Below are 12,006 nucleotides of genomic sequence, written 5' to 3'. Positions count from 1 at the left end.
TTTTTACCTTTAAATTGCAGATCAGTCCGGGTTCATTCATCTTGGCAGAATTTGCACCATAGTCCACCCTGTATAACAGATTAACACAGGGAAGAACGCTCCACCTTTAGAATCATAAAGGTTGGAAAAGATGACTAAGAGCATCCAGCACAACCCCAGCACATCCCCACCCCCTCCATCCCTCAAGCACCACGCAGTTACCCTTCTGAAAACCCATAGGGACCTCTGGCCATGGTGAGAAGGGGACTTTGGTGTAACCACTCTGACTCACCTAAACGATTCCAAAGAAAACAGACACTGTTAAGAGAAGAAATGCTGCGTCCAGGTAAGCTTCATTTATTGCACGGTGACAGTTGTCAGCTCAGAGAAATTCATCAGCTGAATCAGTCATGACGAAACTGGGAAAATTCCAAGGCAGGAGAAGGCATTGATTGCATCTTCCTCTGAGCAAAACTCCTCCGAAGCAGCTGTGACTAAGGCACTGATTCAGGAAAGCCAACAGGCCGTATTTTAAGCTCAGCTAGATGATTTTGCTTGGGTTGATGACTAACTGGTTTGAACTGGCACATCAGTGGTTGGGGAACTGGTGATACGGGAGCACTCCGTCTGCAGCAGAGAAATTAGAAGTGATCCGTGTCACCACGGATGTTCCACTGGCACTTAATCCAGAAGCGCAGCAAATAAAGCATCCTCTCAGTGCCTTTCATATCACAGAACCGGATTGAAATTGCCCAATGTGAAGCTATGCACCAGTGCTGTTTGCTATACAGCCTGCCAGAGGTAACTGCCTTTCACAAGCTGCCAGAGATTCTCACTTGCTCTGAAATGCCACATGCCATTATTGCAGAGAAACTCGCAGAACCAACTTCAGCACCTTCCTTTTTACCACCTATCTCCCTCCTTTTTACCACCCATCTCCCTCCTACTCCCCGACCTGCTTCTCGAGCTCAAAAAAAAGCCCACATTGATTTTGATTTTATTAGTAAGCAACAAATCTGGAACAAACGGCTCCTGGCAGAACATGTTTTCTGTTACAGCTGAAAAACTATCGGACTGATGCCCTTGAAATGCACAGTGTGACTAATGCCCAGCTTGCAAGGACCCAGGGGGACACATATTTATTGCACTTTTCAGAATGGAGCTGAGCAGCCAGAAATGAAAAGATGAGGTGATAGGTAAAGATGAATGCGGTAGCCTGCTTGCTGCTCAAAGGAGGACGGTGCATATTATGCATAGAGAGGGATGTGAGACACGTCAGATGAAGTAACCAGCAAATCTGCTTCTGATTGTCACATCTCAGGCTCATAATTGATTTTGAATACACTCAGAATATGCACGGTATCTATCTAGATTGTAATTCTGGACCCTTGTTCCAAAGGGGAGATGAGGGGAAAGGGTTCAGGCTTCAAATAGTCTGGAAGCAGGTTGAGAAAATGGTCTGGTCTTTATTTAAAGAGAGTAGAACTGGCCCTGATTTGATTTTTTGTCTCAGTCCTTCAATTAATGTATGCATATTAGCTCACTTCCCAAATATGATTGCTTTTAAAGAGAAGTCAAACCCAGAACCCAGCTGCATCTCATCTACAGAGCATTTGCTTTATCACAGCTGCCCTGAAACCAGTGCTGAAAGGAGACCAATTGCCATAGAGACTATGCTGTAAAGTAATTAAGCTCATGATAGAGTTGCATGCACAGCCAAGCAAAATATTACATGAAGACAACAACAGAACAGTTTCTGAGAATCCATATTCCAGCTCCCCTCCAGGTCCCTCCACTCCCACCTGCTACATCTTTTCTAGCCTTGCTATCCCTAAATATAAAGAGTTGCAATCTTCTCAACATAAAGAGGCATTAAATTAAAGCATTTTTAAATGTGGTGGATGATAATTTTGTCCTTTTTAACACTTTGGAAGCTGAGTGTATATATTAGAGAGGGAAGAATTAAGGGACTGGTTCTCCCGGCACTTGAACGTTTCTAGAAGTGCTTTGATCATGTGTGAGAATTGATTTAGGCGATGCAAATGAAGGCCCTGGCAATCTGAAGCAGCAGATCTTTTCCCCTGACATTTCTGAACATTCAGAGAATTCTCAACGAGCCACTGAAGTATGGGCTTATCAGAGAGACAAAAAGAAAATGGAATAGGTGAAGAAGCACATAGGAACGACTGCTTCCTCAACAAAAGCACTAGCATTACTAACCCTTCCATCTTGTTTATCACTTCTTCCCTGTTTAGAATTACCTTCTTTTGCAAAATATGCATCCAGAAGCATGAGAGCAACGAAGGAGAGATGCAAGTCTTTCTGCATTGAGAGATAGGCTGCATATTCTGCAACACGATTATCATATTACAACTCATTAGTGCCTACCATCCTAGGAGTGTTAATTAATGCACTCTCACAAGGCTTCTGAGGAGCAGAAAGGCAGGTGTCCACACACTGTGATGACAGGTGCGTTACAACAGAGTTACACCATTTCTGGGGTTTTCATTTGCATTTGTAGGAAAGCAGAAAGACTGTGACACCCTGAAACACCTCCAACCACGTGCAGACAGACCAACTGCCAAGACTTTAGGTGAAAAAATCCAGACTTGACTTAGGGACCTCAGGAAAACTGAGACGTAATAAAAACAGGCCTTTCTTTCCATCTGGTACCACAATAGCTGTCATAAGTTGGAGGTGATGAATCAGAGCAGACTCTGAATGAAATGGGGTTGGTTCCTTATGAGATTGATTTCCTTATTCCAAGGGGTGCTGCGGCCTCCAAACAGCATTCAATCAATTATTTATCAAGCTCAGTAAGATACTGCTGAAGACAAAGAAGGAGTACAGCAAGAGAAACAGGCAGCAGGAAAGTGATGATACTGATCACCTACTAACACAGTAAAAGAAGAATTCAAGTCAGGTATCCAGACAAGCCATTCCTGAATGCATGTCCATGGAAAAACAAGGACTCCTGTGGTTCTACGCTGTTTTACCGTGCAAACCTGTTCTAAAGAGCAGCACAGCAAGCCTTGCCCATGTTAGCAAGTGCTTTAACTTCCTCATTTATGCATGGAACTGAACAAGTGAGTTACATCGTGTTAAAAACAAACAAAAAGAGCAGCCTCGGGTTGCCTTTCAAGTTGTGTTCTACATTGTCCCCCTGGGTCAAGGACTAATCCTTTCCTTACATATTTATCTGAAAACATAACGGAGTCATACACGGCATATAAAATAATGGATAGACAAGCCTACATTTGTGGGAACACTTCCAATGTTTGCACCAGATAGGGTGACAATGTTTCAACTGCTCAGTGTGCCATTTTAATTGTATATTCTTTAGGATCGTGGTACTCACTGGACATCTGGTCACACAATGATGTTTTCCTCTTCTCTCTGCTTGCTCTGCTGTGAGGAAGAGAAGAGCTATGAGCATTAGCACTCCCGTCCCTGAGAGCTGTATGGGAATGTAAAGGCATTCTCTGAATTCATTACTGCTCCCCACAATATGATTCTGCCTTTGTGAGAGCAAGAAAATGGATGTTAATTTATTCCTCACTGCTAATTCGAAAAGGAGCACAAACACAAGAGTTCCATTGCAGAGACTTCTACCAAGGGTGTAGTTGAAGTCCAATTATGTGCTATTAGTACATTTGCTCTTTGTTCCTCTGGCATATTAATTACATGTCTGGTATTTTGGTAATTAACACATTTATACTCTTTATTTTCCCCTTCAGTTAGACAATATTCTTGCATTTTATTTAGATAAGTAATTTTATGGAGGTAAAAGGAGACAAATTATTACATATTAGTGAAATCTAGCAATAAGGTTTTTAAGTGAGCTTTACAGAGAGGGTTCAGCAGTGCTCTTCAGCAGGAAGAAAAGCAGATGCTCTCCTGTTGGGCTGCAGTCTCAGAAGCTTCTAAAGGGAAACCAAATTATAAGCCTCCAATGATACAAGCAGCACTGTAATCACTGGCTGCAGCAGCAGCAGGGCTGTATGGATGGGACCAGCACTTTCACACACTGCTCTAACTGCAATGTTATCACAGCCCACTGTTAGCAGTGTCTCTCTTCTCCCACTGACAGCCATTAAAATCAATGGCATTTTAGGAAAAAAAAAAGTTACAACAAAGAGTCAGCCGAGATGGTTCACAATTTACAAATGAACACTCAGCAGGGAGGATGTTCCTGGGAAACATTAAGGAACAGAAAACGCTTGCTTACCACCATAAGACAACAGAGTAAGTAGCTTTCTCTGGCTAAATTAAATAGTTATAGGTGTACTCCACAAACACCTACCAGATATTTCTTTCCCTTAAGACTAATTCCTTTCTGTAAGTATTTGTTTGGAGAAGGGGGAAAAGGAGGATCAAAATGTTTTGTATTCCTGCAACAGGCAAAAGATTAATAGCATATTGCCTGGCACCCTCCCTCCTCCCCAGGTCCAGATCTCCAGTGCAGGAAGCAGAGGTGTCACCCAGCAGAATGAATGTCACTCATTCATTCCCAGAGACAGCAGCAGACATTCACTATTTACTGCTATCTGGGGCAAGTCTTACCAAAAAGGAAATCTGAGGATTGTTTATAATGGCAAAATGCCTCAAACTGTGCCTGCTTCCACTACTGTTTTTATCTTCTTTCTCTCCCCCCCCCCCCCCCCCCCCCAGGTTGTATTGCATTGCCTTTGTGTCCCTTGGGGAAGAAGAGAAATAAAACCTCAGTAGTCAAGCATCAGTGTTGGAAAAGCTTGCTCTGCCTTTCCTGAAAACACCATCTGGAATATCTTGTATTTTGAAGGTTGACTGGTAGACCAAATTTATCTACAAGGGCTCTCTGAAAGACTGTTGTCATCGTTATTTCCTACACAGACCAAAAAAGAACCCAGCACCACCACAACCACCCCAAGCTGATCTCAGTACCCAAGTGTACCGACCCCATTCAGATAGCTCTTGCTCTACATATGCACAAAAGGAAGGTTTGAGAAGGGGGACAGGGCTGCTGTGCTGTTCCTTACAGCACCGCTGACTGATTCTACCCGCAGACAAGTCCTTTAATCTCCCTATGCCTCATTTATCCTCTCAATTTAATGCCAGTTGCCTATTCCACAAGGATGTAGCAAGACCTCATTAACTAATGTTTGTAAAGTACTTTAAGATCCTAGCACAAAAGCCTCTAGAAATTCTGTGTTATTTTCATTAAGGCAGCATTTATCAACTCCCTACCATTCCATAACCATATATACCTCAAACCACTGGTCCCATTTCCAAACCAATCTTGAGATGCACAAGAATTGACGTTTCAAATACACTATGCTATAAACAGTATTCAGAATCAAGAATATTATGCAATACTATGCAATGTGATGAGGTCTTCTGAGACAGAGTTTTAGTTACCATGTTTTCCACATCACATTTGCTTTTTATAAACCAAAAAACCCAGCACAAACACACCGTTATTTGTCTTGCTGTTGGCTTCAAGCAAACTCAAGCAAACATCTGCTCGTGACATCAACTCCCTGTTCAAAGTCATCTTATCTGGCAAGACCAGTCTATGGGTTTGCTAGACTTCTTCTAAAGTCCCAAAGCATTTCACACACTGATATAATAAAGGCTCACGAAGGGCACTATGAGCACCTTTGCTGTCTTGCTGCTGAAGAAAATGACTAATTAAGTTCCTGTGCATCAGTCATAAAAAGCATCTGGGCTGAAATTAAGAACTGATATCCCAATTTCTGAGCTCGTGTTTTAAGCCACATGAATGACCTCCGTTGCTTTAAAAAGTGCTTTTCAAAACAACCTGGTCCAGGAGGAAAGCCTCCTCCTGCTTATTATTTTTTTCTAAGATTCCAGTGCTCAGAGCATCTTCCCACAGCACATTGGCTATTTACAGTCTCATCAGACAAGAGTGCAGCTAAATCCTTTGTCCCTTCACATATTTACTTCCATTCTGACACGTACCAGTTGTGACCCTTCCTCTCAGTAAGCCCCTGCCCTCCTGGCCTTCGCTCTAATTGCAGATTTGCTAATCATGTTTTGATCACCCACCCCTCTAATCATTAACCACGGAGCCAGGCCCACTGTCAGCCAAGAAGAGCATAACACGCAAACGCCACACTTGTGTTCTCGTCCTTATGGAAGGGATCAGAGGATTAAGAGGAACAGTCAACCCTGATTAATGCTGCTGAGTGGGTGAGAGCTCTTTGCCAATGGCAGGGGCTGATTGCCTCCCCGTGGGGAGCTCCCAGGCAGACAGTCTCCCTGCAAGGACACTTCTGTCTGCTGGTTTTAATGCGCGCTGTGCACTGCAACAGAAAGGAGGTTAAGCCCTGACCCTGTCTCTCTAAGTGGCAAACTGTCCTGGAGTGGGAAGGCTTTTTAAAGCAGTGGAACACTGTTCTGGGAACAACTGAAGATAAACACAGGTTTGTATCTATCACTGACTCAGCCCACCACCAGCAGGAAAACTTCACAGAATTCCGTTCAGTGGCTTTTCTGCAGGCTGAATATGAATCACCGAGGCACTGCCTCACCTTAAAAGGGAGCCAGCACCTTAAAAGGGAGCCAGCAAGGAGCTGTATTGTTTTAGCAAAGCACAAAACAAACAGACAAAGAGCTAAGAGCCACCAGAGCCAACATCACTGCGGTCTGTACTCAGCACTAAGGTAAGGAGGTCCCCCCGCCCCCATCCAACCTAATATGTGTAAGTGAATCCGAGTGATTTACAATAATTACCCCATCCCAACATGCTCTGCTTTAATGTATCTGTCAGACTGTTAACTCCATGCTCTCCATTCCTAGAGAGCTCTGCTGTAACAGCTACACATGCACTTCTGAGAATCCATTTCTCCTGGACCCAACCCAGTTGGAAGGGCCATCCCACCACCGAGACCTCCATTCAGCAGCCATTCATTTCCATTCCACCTGTTGTTTTCCCACATTTTAGGGTTTTCCCTGTTTTCACTATGGACAATGAACCTTCTTATCTTTCCCTCTTCTGGTTTAGCCACTATTTTGTACCAGTCAGAAGCTGAACAAGTGGAGCAGTGCATTGTGTTCTGCCAAGGAAGCTTGGAGAGGGGAGGGGCTGTAAACCCCCTGCTGTGGGAAGCCACAGAAATACCGAGCTTTACATCGCATTTTAGCAACACAAGTTCTTCCGTGTTTACTGCCAGTTCTGTGATACGTTACCCACCGAACGCAAGCAAAAAGCTTATGAGAGGAGACAGGCATATCATCCTGTCTGAAGCTCAGCTTACACAGGCACCTTCCTGCAGCGTGAGGAGCAGCCTCTGGGAACGGCTGGTGTCTGTGCAGCATGAAAATGCAGCTCAGGACAGGTCGAATATATTTACTGACCTGATTAAAAAGCGAGTGCCTACTGTTCACCAGGTCCAGCAGGAGGTACATGATGACAGCTACATTTCCAGGGGCTCTGCAATAGCTGAAGAGTTCTCACAAGTTCTCACATGAAGCAGCATGCGTGGATCTACTCTTTCTGCCTGAGTAAACAGGAAAAAAAAAGGCAATGGAGGTAGCACCTTCTCTACTCATCACAGCCCTGATTTATGATTATGACTGCATCCTAACCCTGACAGAGCACTACAGATCAGAGATTTGGGCCGTTTTCTAAAGTAATGTCACCAGCAACCAGTGAGACACCCCAGAGGGACAAGATACTTGAGCAACGAGGGGACAAGGAAAACGAAATATCTGTAGAATAGCCATTTTTTCAATGAAAGGCACACAAAGCCACACATCATCCACTAGATATGCACAAAAGAGCTCAGTATTAGAACATTTTCATACCCTTTTCCCTCAAGCATCTCTGCTCCCTTTGCTGCCCAACTCTCGTTCTGCCTGACAGCTCCTTAATCACAGTATCTCTTTCACATGCATAGGGTATTATTTAACCTGCAGCACAGAGGAAAATGCATGTATAACCTACTGCTTTTTTTCCCTTTAATCTCTCTTTTTTCCCCCTCGCCGCTCCCCTTCTCTTTTCAGTAGCTCGAAGCAAGAATAGTATTAACAATCTTCATAAAGATTAATTCAGGTCCAGACAGGAACCAACTCTACACTCTGTTGAGATAGGAGTCTAAAGAAAGAAAACACATGATCTCTTTTTTCTACCCAGGTGGCAGAAAACATTATCCATCAGATCACAAAGGCAGCACAGCATCTCCTGCAAGAATGTCAGAACGTGTCATTTCATTTCTGAATATCCCTCAGTGATATCTATCTAATAGTACTCATGTTTGAGATAGCTTTGTGGCTTTGCTCTACAGCAACCAGGCACAGTTGAATTTAATGTTCCATCTGCCCAAGTTGAATTCAAGGTGTTGACTTTAAGCTGTAAGCTCTACCAGGTATATGGTACTATGTCAAAGACCTCCTTCTCTGTGATGCAGTTCACCACTACTTAAGCCGAGCTGCTTTTGCTGACAAACTCTATTTAAACCCCGAAGGACACAAGAAAGGACATAGAAGGACATGCACTATGAATCTCCACACACACAGCAGTGCTACCCTGCTAACTGGATTATTTACCAGAGCAGGTATGTGAGCTCTGCTCACCTTAAACCCTCAGACAGCCCTTCCTGCTTGTTAGCAGCATGCAGTCCATCTAAACGCCTCTCAGCTAGTTAAGTCTTGCCTTCTTTTGACAATGGTCACGTAGCTGTACCAGCCAGGATGATAATGTCCAAGTGTCCCCCTTAGCTTCAGATGATTGTGACTTCAAGGTCAAGGCCAGAACAGAACAAAAGGCTCCATCCACCCATCTGGTACAAGCAGCTAAACGTGCTACAGAACCAGCACGAAACGCAGATATTTTAGAGGACTGGGAAACCTGGTGCTGCTGGCGAGGCAAGTCAAAAGCTTAAGATTCTGTCCACTTTAATTACCATCTTTCTCCAGTCTCAAAGCAGCTTATGAGAAGACAACAGTGACAGAGAATCCTCCTCTTATGCTTCCACCTACAGAAATTCATCCGTTCCTGACCTGTCTCTATCTTCCTCCTCGCACACACCAGAGATTTAGTAGAATCTTGCCAGTAGAAAAGACATCAAACAGAGCACAGATTATTTTGTGAGCTGTTTTACTTGACTAGCTGTGATCAGGCATTGGGCATCTGCTTCCAGCATGAACTACGGACACTGATTAGGAACAATGCAGTTATGTCAGCCCTCTCCAGCCACTTGAGGTGCACAACAAAAGACCGCAGGACAACGCTTGGCTACCACTGTCCATTCCAATCACGTTCGATGTGATTTCCATTGCGCCCTCAATTAGGAGGTCACACATAAAGCTGAAAATGGATTACAGTGCACAGTCCGTAGCCAGACAAGCATCTATGTCACTGCATGATCAAATAACTTCATGCATTCTCCTGTCTTACGGGATAAATGTACACGCTCAATAACATGCAAACAAAAGCAACTGGTGAACACAGCTGTAGTCGCACTTTAATTCTGGTGCATCTCTAACAGTACTGAGGACTGAGTTGGCTTCTGACCCTGCTGGGACAGCTGCATTAACTCCACCAGAATAACTATTCAAGGTGAAAAATGAAAGTGGAGATGCATCAGTTCAGAGCCAGGCTGGAGTTGGTTCTGAAGCTGTAAAACACAAGCTCAGAGTTGGATTTCTGCATCCTGCAGGTCACAGGTGAGCATTTAAAAGCAAGGAGAACCAGCCTGGAATAAATCAAGACAGCAAAAAGCTCGGTGCATGTAACTGGTTCATGGTGATACATGAGGCAGCTTGTGAGCAAGCCAAGCAAAAAAGATTCAAAAAACCAACAAAACAAAAAAGCCAACAAAACCACCTTTCTTCCAAAATAAATAAAGCCCCAAATTGAAGTGCTTCAGGCTACAAAGGAAGCCAGCCAGGTTGTTTATAGCATACTGCAGGAATTCTGCTTGGGGCAAATCAGCTGCTAACTAAATGAAAGCTGAGCTCGGAAGACAGAGTAGGTGATATCTTTTCTGTCTTTGTATGGCACCTGCTATAGTCTGACAGCAAATGGATCCAAGCTCCTCTCTTACCGTGGTGAGGAATAACAGCGCTCCTTGCTGCATGCAGCACGTCTACGTTTGTAAGTGTGAAAAGCATCAGCAACAAAAGAAAGGTTAAGGAAAATCATACTGCAAGATGCCTGTATGGGTGCACCATACTTATACAGCAAGTCTGGAGCAGGCCTGGAAGAACCACAACAATGCAGTGACACATCCACTACAGCTCGCAAGTTACAGATACATAGGATACAAGATCTGCAGGATGCATGCACTAAACTGATTTTGTTACACCATAGACTGCAAGAAAAAAAACCACCATGTTCAGCTAATGCTTGTCAGCATTACATCTATGTGACTCATAGTTACCAGAACTCATTATAATGTGTTTATGCTGCATGTGGCTCTGGACAGCCTGGTCTGGTGGTTGGCAACCCTGCACATAGCAGGGGGTTGAAAGGGGGTTGAGCATTGTGATCCATTTTCAACTCAGGCCATTCCACAATTCTATGATTTAAAAGCTGGTTTCACAGTAGACAATTCGCACTGCAAGAGTTTACTGAAATAATGGAGCCAGGCATGCTGATGGGATCCTTAACACTCACCTGCAGCAGAAGGAAGGTGAATTGCTCAGGCATCCAGTACATCTTCTATAGAATAATTTCTAACACAAATTCATTGGAATCACAGCTTTCAACTGTTGGCCTTTCCCCTCCCCCCATTTTCCCAATATACTGTAAGCACACTGATAACGTCAGACCTGACACTGCTCTGCTCTTATAGAATTCTCAAGAGCTATAGAAATTTATCCTACATATGACCCTGGGGCCTTATTGAGGATGATCTCGGCTATGTGTGACGGGGCTCTTTGAATTTCATGGGCCATTTAATCTTTAGCCTTCACCAGAACTATTTAGGCTGCTGGTGAATTAGAAAAACTGACCTTATGGAACTGAAAGAGACTTAAGGGTTAAGCATTAAAATCTTCCACAGAAGCAAGAGAAGGTAACAACTTACATTGATTACTCACCTGATAGGAGCAACAACATCTAAATTCTTACTTTATTTATGGTTCAGCCTTTTTCATACAACAGATCATTTCCAAGTGTTGCTATGCCACCAGCTCATGTCCGGCTACCCCTGGGTTTATTGCAGGACCTGGGAGAATCAATCTAAAGGCTTATGTGAATGGCAAGGAGTCTCATTTTCCTTTACAATGAGCAGTGCTCACAGACACAGTGACCTTTACTGACAATTACAGCAATTGCTGCCCATCTGGAGAGCAATGAGAGGGGAATCCGATTCAGCTCTAAATCTTTACCTCAAGTTCTGGAAAACACTGTGTAAGGAGAAGTAGATTTTAAGCCTGTTAACACGTTTGGAATACCTGAAGGAACGTGTCATGCCAAGAAGCTGTCCTAAAGGATGTGTGCTTTTGTATCTGAATGCTTTAAGCACAGTTTGGTTGGTAGTCGAACCGCACAGCCTTTTGTATTTATCAACATCTTTCTCTGTAGGTCTGTGCTAACCTCTGACCTGTACAGCGCTGCATTGCTTCCCTTTATCAATAGCAGTTGGCCTGGGAAGGCAGAAGCAAAAGATGGAGAAATCCCTATGTGCAATAAACAAGTCAGCTGTGCTGATGTACTCCATGCAGGTTCCTCTCCCTCCCAATTAATCCAGGCTCCACAGTGTTAATAGGTGTTTAGCTTTTATAACAGGAAGATAAACAATTAGACATAGAATTCAAGGGGAATATCAGGAAGTCATCTTTTCCACTACTTTCTCCCTGATTTATACAGCAATCCTTTAATATAAACATGCTGGCCCTGATTTGAAGGTAAGAAATCATCTGTGAGGAGCCAAGAAGCTACAGGTAACAAAGGCATTTCAAAATGGTAACAAAGGTAACAAATCTCCCTTTAAATTAACCCCTTATGGCCTGTCCATTTTACAATGAAATTAAGATTAAAGTGCCCCTTAGGCAATCAAGTCAAGATGTAAAGAATCA

The 12,006-nt window shown here is 43.5% G+C and overlaps 1 long non-coding RNA gene across 2 annotated transcripts; it reads right to left on the bottom strand.

Annotated features, from left to right (window-relative positions):
- LOC146759891 (uncharacterized) lies at window positions 1-7,482 on the bottom strand. Of its 2 annotated transcripts, none has more exons than XR_014931849.1 (4): window positions 7,339-7,482; window positions 3,338-3,387; window positions 272-606; window positions 1-68 (listed from the first exon to the last, which is right to left on the bottom strand). It is a non-coding gene; the product is annotated as an uncharacterized LOC146759891 (long non-coding RNA). The 2 variants fall into 2 exon arrangements; XR_014931848.1 differs by having other exon boundaries at window positions 4-104.
- Between the last annotated feature and the right edge of the window lie 4,524 nt (window positions 7,483-12,006).

The sequence above is a fragment of the Coturnix japonica genome, chromosome 9, assembly GCF_054131305.1.
Source record: "Coturnix japonica strain WE chromosome 9, WE-NBRP24, whole genome shotgun sequence".
In the NCBI taxonomy this organism is placed as follows: Eukaryota; Metazoa; Chordata; class Aves; order Galliformes; family Phasianidae; genus Coturnix; species Coturnix japonica.
The sequence above is the reverse complement of the archived record's forward strand: the minus strand, read 5'-3'. Positions and strand labels throughout refer to the sequence as shown.